The sequence below is a fragment of the Ornithodoros turicata genome, chromosome 10 (assembly GCF_037126465.1).
Source record: "Ornithodoros turicata isolate Travis chromosome 10, ASM3712646v1, whole genome shotgun sequence".
In the NCBI taxonomy this organism is placed as follows: Eukaryota; Metazoa; Arthropoda; class Arachnida; order Ixodida; family Argasidae; genus Ornithodoros; species Ornithodoros turicata.
The window spans coordinates 1,979,768-1,990,879 of NC_088210.1; the positions used below are offsets into that span (position 1 = coordinate 1,979,768).

Sequence of the window (11,112 nt, forward strand, 5' to 3'; positions counted from 1 at the left end):
GAAGATGGAAAGCTTACGGGCAGGGATGGGCAGTATTTAAATACATTGTAATTAAAATACTATTTAAAATATAAATACATGTATTTATATTTTGTATTTAAATACAGACTTTAAAAATGTATTTATAATTATATTTAAATACCGATTTTCGGGTATTTATTCTTGTAAATACTTTATAAATACTCTTAAATACAGAATATACTGACTGATATCTTAAAGTTGCCCTGCATTTGACCTTTCGGGAAGAAGGGTGAGTTTGGGGCGCAATTATGCCGGGTTTGCGCTAGCATGCGCATGCGACAAACCATTTTAGATGGCGAGTTTTTCACTGTTGTTGCGGACAACGGTCGTGACTACCCGATTACATTGTTCTACGAAGCATCTTCGTCAAATTTAATACGAGCATTTGTTCATCGGCACCTGTGGAGATGCTGTTCTCCTTTGCGAATCTGGTTGTACGGCCGAACAGAAGATGCCAAAAAAGAAGCAGTCTTCGAGAAATTTCTAATATTAAAATCAGGGTGTCGAACCGAACCCGAACCCGAACCGAAAACCGTACCCGAACCGTTATTTTTGCCGGAACCGAACCCGAACCCGAACCGAAATTTTCGGAACACTGCTGAACCCGAACCGGAGCAGAACCATAAAAAATAATAGCGGTAACCGGTTCGCAACAAAACGGTTCGGACATAGAAGTCAGCACAAGAGTTCCTCTTTATCCCCGAACGAAGACACATCGGTATCATCATCACGCGCCTATATCATGGATTTCAGAAATTTTCACCTACCAGTCAGACGACGACGTATAGTAAGTATACTTTCATCATCTTTTTAACATGTTGAAGCGCAGTTGTCCTTGTGAGCGTCACGGCGGGCGCCCCACGCACGCGGTGATGCGGCGTCTACTCTTCAGGGACGAGGTGCCACGCGGACGAATGCAACAGGAATGGAGTAGGCCAGTTATGTAGCTCTACACGACGAATATGCGATCAAATAAGCGCCCAAGATTTCTTTTTACACGTGAGCAGTAAAAATTAAACAAGTCAGAAACATGACAAGTGGAGAAGGGGCGTACGCAGAACGGTGCCTGTTTGATTGGTCGTGGTTTGAAAAGTAAATGTGGTTCTGCTTATTGGTAGTGCAGTTGTGTTGTGATACATTGCCTTTGTGAGGTGGATTAACTAGTACACTGATGTGAGATCGGACAGAGTAAGGCTGGCAGGCTTATTTTCGACATGCCTCAGTACGGTTTCAGATCGATTCACGCTGCGAAGGCAGTGTGCCGGCAAGTACTGTCATCTATCTTACGCTGTCCATCTTATTAGGCTTCGTTTAAGTATCTTGCTGGCACTGTGCGTGTGAAAAAAAGATTTTGGGAACAGAAAGTAGCGGGACAACACCGCTTCATCAGCGTGGACTCTATTTGCAATAAGTGTTCATCCATTTCTTATTTCTCTCGCTAAAGAGCTACCTCACCGCTAAAGACGTCAATGCAGACAACAGCAGTAAGCTATTAGCCACGCATTTCCTGATAAAAGCAGTTTTATGGAACATATAAAACGGAAGCGTTGAACCGGTTCGCGAACCGGTTCGGGGCTGCGAACCGGTTTGCGAACCGGTTCGGTTTTTGGCGTGGCCGAACCGGAACTGAACCGGAACGAAATCAAAACAACGCGAACCCGAACCCGAACCGAACCCGTATTTTTTGCGGTTCGACACCCTGATTAAAATCGCCATGATAATCTAACAAATAAATGCTATTCTTTCTTGCTGATTTGTCCTTATGATCATAATTATTTCTATAATTCCAGATGACATCTTCCTCACAGTATTTATGGTAGTAGTTACGGTATTTAAATACAGTATTTATATTTTGTATTTAAATACTCATGTTGAAAACTATTTATGAAGAGTATTTAAATACCCCTGTCAACAAAGTATTTTGTATTTATATTTAAATACTCAAAAAATGTATTTATGCCCATCCCTGCTTACGGGCAGGCTCCACAGAAAAATCGTCGAACGACTGTACCAGTCCATGATCAGATGCACGCTGTATGTGTTTATTGGAATTTTATGAAGAATGCAGAGTAACAGAGCTCTGAAGAAAATATTTGTGGTGTCATATTGGCCATTATTGCCACTCACTGTTATTCCAGCTACCCCTCTGCAAAGTTCTATGCTAAAGTGGCCAGCTCTCTTGTGGAAAAGTACCAGCATTTAACAGACCTGAAAGGCAGCGGCTACGTGAGTTTGTGAATATCTTATTCAACATGGCACATTTATTCACAGGTGTATTAGTGCAGCACTGTGACGCTGTCTGCCTTTCCAGGATTCCTGGATAATAAGTCTCCGCAATAAGTTCAAAAATGAACGACGCAAGATCTCAGACAACGAGAGTGTGACTGAATCAAGGTCAAAATTTGATACCAAGCGCAAGATAGAAAAGGCCAGCGAATCAAGATTGGAGCGCAACAAAACTCCAAGGCTTCCTGTACGCAGTGTAAACACTCATTTCTGTTTGCTAAGTTTCTGGGCTTTTATCATAGGATGGTGGGCCATCGTCCCAAACAACAAATGCTGAGGAAGATGAGGCATGGCTTCGAAATGAATACAGGAAGCAGAAACCGGACTTTGCTGAAATAAGAGAGAGACAGAAATCAACATTCAGAGAAAGATCAAAGAGAATGAAATCAACGGTCATCTCCGTTTGTCAAAAGGAATTCCCATACGTGATGGATTTTAAGGCCGTAAGTGGCTCAGTTGTCACAAGCTGAGCAAATTTACCCAAGATTTTTTTTCTTTCGTTCTAAAGTTCATGTTGGAGTTCGAGTTGCTAACTGACAAGGATGCAGTCTAAGGGGTACAAGCAGCAATGTACACAGTGATAGAGCTAGCGGGAAAAAAGGAAATGTACAGCAAACAAGAAATTCAGGCAGGCATTGCTGATTTGCCAAAGCTCACCGTTTGTGCAAGACGAAAGAGACGTAAGTGTAGAATTCACTTAACCTCTGACCTTATCCGCGAAACTGCTGTTCAGTGCTTAACAGTGCTGTATTCACCAGCCTATTGTGAGCAGCTAGAAAACTTGGTGCTGGGAAGGGTGGACTGGTAGTTACCACTAACAGCGAGACTTCTCGGTACACTGCCACGACTGGATAAACATGGGCCGCTTGGAAGTGCACCCCTATAGCTGGTTATTACAGTGATGGGACCATAGGGCAGTGCGATCATGTTCGCAGCAGCCTTGTCAGTGCTTTGTGAGCGCACTCATGATCGCGCTCACCAGGCCTTCACAAGGCGTCTCAGTTATGATCGTGCCAACCTATGGACAGGACAGGTCCAACAAAGTTTTTCCTACTAAGGATTCCTGTTCCAGGCGGCCCCTGGCCACAGAGTTCTGTTATAGGAACAGCAAAGTGCGGTGTCAGCCCATGGTAGTTGACCTCATTTATGAGACATTTTTGCAATTTTGTCTCCCCAGACATGAGTGCTGTACTTGCCCTAAGGGCCCTGTGTGAAGTTTTCAAAGAAAAGGAGGCAATGGACAGCATCTTCGTTCATCAGTCGGTAGGTGACCGATGTTGAGTTACCGGTGTTGTCTGGCTCGTATCCATGGGCGTTGTGGTGGGGGTGGGTGGGAGGGGGGAGCACAAGAGTCATTGTCCCTTATGGCCGCTGTCCCTCCCCACCCCATGGCCGCAACTGGGGCTTGCCCCACGGTGCTCCTCGCCTTGTATTTTCTCACATTATCAAAATGCAGCACATACAAATGCTGCACTCCGTAGATGAAAAATTAAAGACAGCCAATTAATAGACCCTGAAGTTTTCGGGTTTTATTTTTTTCTAAATTTGGGGGTAAAAATCAGGTCAATAACTTGATGCTAAAAAGTCGTGCAAATTCGGGTGGAAAAATTACCATCACACTGAATTTGTGGAGGAATCTGGCTTTATTGTAAAGGGTGGTGACTTATACAACGTGACACCAATCGGCATCTCAGTAACAACTCAACTTATGCAAACCACTGCGCTATCCATATGCAGAGCACATAGGTGGGTTTAATCAGTATAAATTTCAGATTGATTCAACGGCGCAATAAAAAGTTACAGCACAAAATCTGTGAACCCAATGACAAGATCTCAACCGAAGACATTGCAGACGATAGGTAATGCGGCGGTCGTCTGGGACTGTTGACGCCAGTTGAAAACTCGCCCCACATATGGTGCAAGTTTCCTTAGCGTGGCAGTCGAGGTATCGCGACAATTCGCCATCTCGGGAGTGAGTTTCCAGCAGTCGCAGACGACCGCTGCGTTACCTGTCGTCTGCAACACCTTCGTTTTGATCTTGCCATTGGGTTTGTAAATCTTTTGCTGTAACTTTTTATTGCGGCGTTGAACCAATGTGCTCTACATATGCATACAGCAGTGGTTCGCATAAGTTGAGTAGTAACTGAGCACAAGATGCCGATTGGTGTCACGTTTTATAAGTCTTTCTTTGGGCGTTGATGGGGTTGTGTGTTGTGTTGTCATCTGTGTTTCTTAGCCTCACCTTCTACTATGTTTACATTTTACTTGTTTACTCACCCACTTTCGGTGGCACGCCCTGTATATAGAATGACAGTTGTTTGTAGGCTCAACTGTTTTGGTCAGATTTTCAGTGCATGCCCTGTATATAGTATGATGGTTGTTTGTAGGCTCAACTGTTTTGGCCAGATTTTCAGTGCATGTGGTTTACATATAACATGTAGAAGAAAACTGGAAATGGACATGTGCCTGCCACCAGTTCACATTGCTGTTTGCCTCTTAGTAAATGTCATATTTTGTTCCTGCAGCGTGAGTCCCGCCCAGGCACTCCTCACATCAGCCACAGTGGAACCTCCCTGGAAGATGCTGAGATACTGAAGCTTGTGGTGGACAGCACACCCCTGTTCCACGTTGTAGAAGCAATGGACGGACTGGCAGCAGTGCTTGCTGCTTATTGGGTGTTTGATGCAGTATACTGCGCAGAACACATTCGGGTCATGACTTTTTTTGAGCGCATGGTAGGCTTGCAGGTAACGCCACTGCAACCCCCTGTATCGTCATTTATTAAGAAGCACAAGAGATCGCTGCCATAGCCTTCTTTACGCATGTTAGCGATGAGCCAGCTTACACACATTGCTGGTGTTCCCCAGCAGATGGTTGCCACTGTAACACCTTGACTAAGCAAACAGTGCTTCTTATTGTGGTTGTGTAACAAAGCTGCTGGGAGCTTTCTTATGCAAGGTACTCAGGCCAGTTAGCTTGCACATCTTGCTTTATGTTGGCTGTACTTGCTCCTGTACATGTTTCCTGTTAGTTGCATATTCATTTTTATCTGGTGGAAACTTGGAAAGTCTTGACATCGACTGATACCACATCCTCAGTAATTATTCAACTTGTGTGAACCACTGCACTACCCATATGCAGAGCATATATGTCTCTTTAGGCCACAAAAATTTTAGGTAAGTGTAGCGGTCTTCTTTGACCGTGGACACCAGTTGAAAGCTCACTCCATAGCAGGTGCGGATTCCCCATGGGGGCAGTCCAGGTGCTCGACCCTGTGCCATCTAGGCAGAGTTTCCAGCTGGCATTGACGGTCACAGAGTGCCGCTGCACTGCCATGTCGTCTACAGTGCATTGAGTTGAGATCTTATTGTTGGGTCCACATGTTTTATTAGCTTTTGGTAACTCTTAGTATCTTTTATTGCAATATTGAATCTAGCTGAAATTTTCATCGGTTAAAATGGACACATATGCTCTACATATGAGCATAGTGCAGTGGTTCACACAAGTTAAGCAATTCCTGAGCATGCGACACCAATTGGTGTCAAGATTTACCAGTCACCATCCTGTGCAACTCGTACCTCTGACAGGGCAGGCCACAAACGCGTGTGACATTTAGTATAAATATGTGACTTGTTCTTCAGTCTAAAAAGTTCCATTTTTCGCTTTCCCTTTTTAGCTATGCTATCATTTAGACACCACTGTGTGCCAGGTGGATGTTATTCTAGTCATAAGCATAGTCATCCTTGTCTGTGCCCACATTAGATTGTCATGTAACAATAAGTGCACAGCAATAAATGGAGAAAGGGGCCTCCCCATTTTGAAGTATATCTGGCCTTGCTGCTTTTCTGCCTTATTTTTTATTTTACACTTTGTGCCATCTCCTGGGTATTAATTGTCCCATATTTCATGTATAATTCCGGAAGAAAGGTTATAATAGCCGTAACCACGTGATCATTACTCAGTATATTGTGATCCCCAACCTTTTTTGCAGAACAGTGCACATTTCAGGGTTTCTTGATGCACAGCACTGATGCAGAGGTTGGGTGGAAAACCTCCACCACATTTGTTTCAGCTGCTGTGCACCAAGTAACATTGAAATTTGCCTGTTTTTAAAGATAAGGCTGGTAAGCACGATGTGCAGAGGCATGGTCATATGTTTACGGCTGTTATAATCTTTTTTTCCAGAATTATGCATGAAATATGGGACTGTTTGCATGTTACACCTTTTAACTCATTTACACCATATTAGGCTTAAAGGAGTTGATGTCACACCCTAAAAGGTGCGCGCCCTGCACATTTTTTTTACGCCCTATAAGGTGTGAAAAAGTTTACAGTGTATATCTTGGCGCTCACTTATGCTGACATGCTGCTGTTGCAGTATCTTTTGCATGATCGTTTGAAATGGTATTTCTGCTATTTCTGGTATTAATGGTATTTTGAAATGGTATTTTTGAATGTTATGGTCGTACGACGCGGCCGGCTTAGGGACGTCGGCGTTTGTCGGCAGGTGATCAAAACGGAAATTACCGAAGTTGGATGGCGATAATGGCCAGATCCCGACTGCTGTTACCTTGAAATTTGCTTTCCATGGTTCGCAATATTACAAATGATAATTCAGCTAGACACATGTGATACGGGTAGACAAGACATGAGTACGTTTCGAAAAACGCTGCCACCATTCTTCTGTTCAGATTCAGTTAAATCATTTTACACCTTAAAGGGTGTAAACCGAAATGTGCAAGGCACGCACCTTTTAAGGTGTACTGTAACACCGTCAACATTGTTAGGGTGGAAAACCTGCCCACATCATCGTCAAAATATAATTATTGTTGTTGTTGTGTAATGCGGTCCTTTATGATGTTCCTCTGTCATGTCTGCAGTATTCCATCTCCTTTCAGTGAACAAAGTAAATGTATGTTCAAGACTCAAACACACCCTAGAATAGACCCTGTATCACACCCTCACCGAGATTTTCCAGAAAAGGGTGTAATACACCATTCTTACACCCTCGAGAGCACTCAAACATATTTTTTGGGTGCACAAAGGGTGTATTACTCCTGTGTACAGCCATTTTACACTCATTTTACACCTTTAGGGGTGTGAAAAGATTTAGAGTGATACTACACCATCCCGCGTTTACGAGGCTGACACTGCAAGGGCGTTTCTGAGTGCCTCCTGGGCAAAGCATTACCGAATGGAAGGGAAACACGAGGGAAACATGGTCCAGGAGGAAAACGACGAACCCCAGTGCAATGCCCCGATGGTGCCGTGGTTTACCGGTGCCGCACGCTCATAGTACAAGTATTCCGCGGCATACATTTTTCATGTTTTTCTCAAATTCATTTAGCGTCTGCACTGCGAGTTACATTTCAGGTTGAAGAACTTCGTTATTAACGTAGTTACATTTTGCACACGCTAACTTGTAACGAGTTCTTTTTGGCAGGTAACTTCTCAATCTATGTTTCTCGATGCCTATGGCAACGTCATTAATCGGGCGAAGAGTGTTTTGCTCTTTCTAAATGCTACTGCCCCGTGCCCGACGTTTTTGCCATTCCTGTTCAAGACGCTGTTCGTATACTGGGATATACATTTAGCAGTTGCCGACTCTCGCCGTCCTCGTGGCTGCGGGTGCACCGGCGCAGAGTCGCTGATCTCAGGCATTCGGTGCTCCCTATCACATGTCGAGCCCGTCTCGCCGCCTCATGGTTTTTTAGCAAGCACTGGTACCACGGCAGCGTCTTGGTGGCTGCGACCCGCACCGCTTTTCGTTTCATCTGGGGTGGCAGGGTGGAATGGATGTCGCGTGCCCGCATGTGCCTGCAGCGGGAGGTAGGTGGCTTATGGGTTCCACATATGAAAAGTAGTATGGGATCAGCTCAAGAAGCCGGCAAGTCACATCTTCGTCTGGACGCCATTAATTAGCAATTAGAGCTAATTGGGACCCCCCACATTAATCAGGACCCTCCAGAGAGTCATTACACTAATTGGGGACCATCTAAGACACGTCCAGACGAAGATGTGAGTTGCCGGCTACTTGAGCTGATAAAAATAAAAAAAATAGGTAGAAAATAAAATGAAAAGATAGAAATAGAGCGGAGAGAAACAATTTATTCGAAAATCAACGATGCCGCGGCGAAGAAACGGCTCCGGGGTGACCAGTGCTTGTTGACGTCGGGTAGTTGGAGAGATCGACGACAGGTGGCCACTTAGTTGCAAGGCATCACACCAGATGGCGCCACCATCATAGCTCTAGTAGAGGTGTGCGCCTTGGGCATGTTTTTCGGCGGCGGCGTAGAGCACGTTGAAGGCCCGGCGGCGGCGGCGTCACGCCGATGCTGTCATATCGGCATGCGCCCCGTGGGCTGTCAATATGTTCTCTTCTCCAACGGGGATGCACGAACACCTCAGAGAGGGAGTATTTTCTCCATCATAGACACCGCGACGGTGGCAGTATTTACTGTACCTTGCACCAAACAAGTGCGTCAGCACTGGATAGTATTATGAAAGAAAACCGAACACACAAAGGAACATTAGCAGAAGTAAAGCACTTCAAGAAGGTCGTCGCCCAAGAACTTCGACTGGGCGCGTTAAGTGCGCGTTAACCGCTGTAGAAAACAACATAGCTAGATAATCAGAACGACGAGCCACCCCTTTAATGGCAACTACACGTAACAGTTATAGCGAGTGCAGAACGTTCACAGGACGGCGACCCGTGAAAGCGCTGTCCGCTGCCCCAGTGGCTCTTTTTGGGAAACCATATAAAAATGCGAACGTTAGCAAACGATATGACATAAGGCGCACCCACCACGTCATTGAACAGTATTTTTGCAGAGGCTATAGTTATAGTTATCATGAATAAATACTGTAAAAACATTTAATTTCGCAGCCCTATATTTTCGCGAATCGAGTAGGGATATATTCGCAACAACTAAATTTCGCGGGTTCCTCGAGTTCCTCGCATTTTCTCGATTAGCAAAATTCGCGAAAAGTAAGGTCTCGCAAAATTAAAAGGTTTTACAGTATAAACTTGTCCAGAACGAGTGGGTTGTGTCTGCCATGCTTCGCGCGCATTATAAGCCCCGCGATTGAAAACACCCTCTGTGACTGGGTGGTTTTCGCCGGCACACAGAAAATGCCCTATTTGCTACGCACTTTTCGAGCGCAGAAAGAGCGACGGGCAATCCACGTGAGAGGACCAAGTGCTTTGGAGCGATTGGTTTTCGAGCTGATTGGTGTAGGCACTAATCTGTTGGCCAGATACATCGCTTTCCAACCCAGATAAGGCGAAGCTCGCGTCATTTCTTCGCTCGGAAATCGCGTACTTCTTGTTTCGGCTCATTTGCATAGCGACATTCAGCGTCGGATATTTCAACACATGTGCGCGTTTAAGAATTTCTTAAACATGGAATGGCTTTCAACGATGAATATCTTCCGTTCTGCTATCACGTTTTTACGCGAAATCCCTTAATTAAAGAATTCATGAATTTAATGAATTCGAAGGTAATTAATGATCTTATAGTTCGAGATAATATTCGCCTGACCAACTCAAAATCGGCATCTATTTCGCTCCGCTATTTTTAAACAAAAATTCTGTGACGAATAAAAAACAAAACACTCTGTATATGGATAATGACCAGTGCTATGGTGTTGGTGGATGACAAACCGACAAACAAGTGGACCGCCAAACAAGTTCTCCTGGAGTTGTGCCTCCAGGGTCGACTATGAAACGAAATTCTATAGCATAAACAGCATATCAGGAGATGAAATTGTTACTGCTAAAAACACAACAAATGAAGCCTGGAACCTAAGATGAAAGAAAAACAAAAAAATATTAGATATGGGAGATATTCCTTTATAGAAAGTGGATCAATATGGGCACATTACACAGCCGCGTCGATTTTTCAACATCGGCGGCGGCGGCGCGCCGACAGTTTTGGTACGGCGGCCACGGCGAGGCTCCGACCTCCGGCGGCGGCGCTTCGGCGCACACCTCTAAGCTCTAGAGGAGAGAGGCAGAGAACAAGATACTAGCGGCAGGTAAAAATGACAGCACTGCTAAACAAGTCTAGGCATGCGAGAGAAAAGGTCTAACCGCTACTGCTAAACAGAAAACAGTACACATCGGGGGAAAAAGGCTTACGGGGGGACGATCGCTTACGCCTAACCACAACACTACGCAGCTAACACAAGGCGGGAACCACACATCGCTAAACATGCGAGAAAAGGCTTAACACGAGCGCGGTCACCGCTAAACACGGCAAACATACGAGAAAAGGAGCGCGCTTGGGCATAACCTCAACACTACGCAGCCAACACAAGGCGGGAACCACACATCGCTAAACATGCGTCAACAGGCTTGGACACCGCAAAACAAGTCTAAACATGCGAGAAAAGGCTTAGGACGAGCGCGGTCACCGCTAAACACGGCAAACATACGAGAAAAGGAGCGCGTCAAATCACTCACCTTTTCCCCCGCGGCAACTTCCAGGCAGAAACTGAGCGAGCGCGGAGAACACACGTCTGCTCTCTACGAGAGGCAGCCAGAAACTGAGCGAGCGCGCGGAGCGCACGTCCGTTTTCCGCGACGGTCCGAGAGAAACTGAGTGAGGCGACGCGCAGTGGCAGCTATGGATGCGCGCGCGCCCTCTGCTCCACCCGTCCGCGCATGCGCGCGCGCGCAGCTCCCTCTGCGCCGCCCGCGGATGTTTTCGGTTTCGGCTCTCCGCTGTGCGCGCGCTCCTAGCGGCGACGGGTGGCTTTTGACTTTCACTTTCGTTTCTTTGCGCGCGCGTTTATCTCTATAAA

The 11,112-nt window shown here is 45.5% G+C and overlaps 1 long non-coding RNA gene across 1 annotated transcript in view; it reads right to left on the bottom strand.

Annotated features, from left to right (window-relative positions):
• LOC135370122 (uncharacterized) overlaps positions 1 to 10,876 on the bottom strand; it is a 32,502-nt gene extending 21,626 nt beyond the window's left edge. The window contains exon 1 of the long non-coding RNA XR_010415225.1: positions 10,772 to 10,876. This is a non-coding gene — a long non-coding RNA (uncharacterized LOC135370122). The remainder of the gene's footprint in view (positions 1 to 10,771) is intronic.
• Between the last annotated feature and the right edge of the window lie 236 nt (positions 10,877 to 11,112).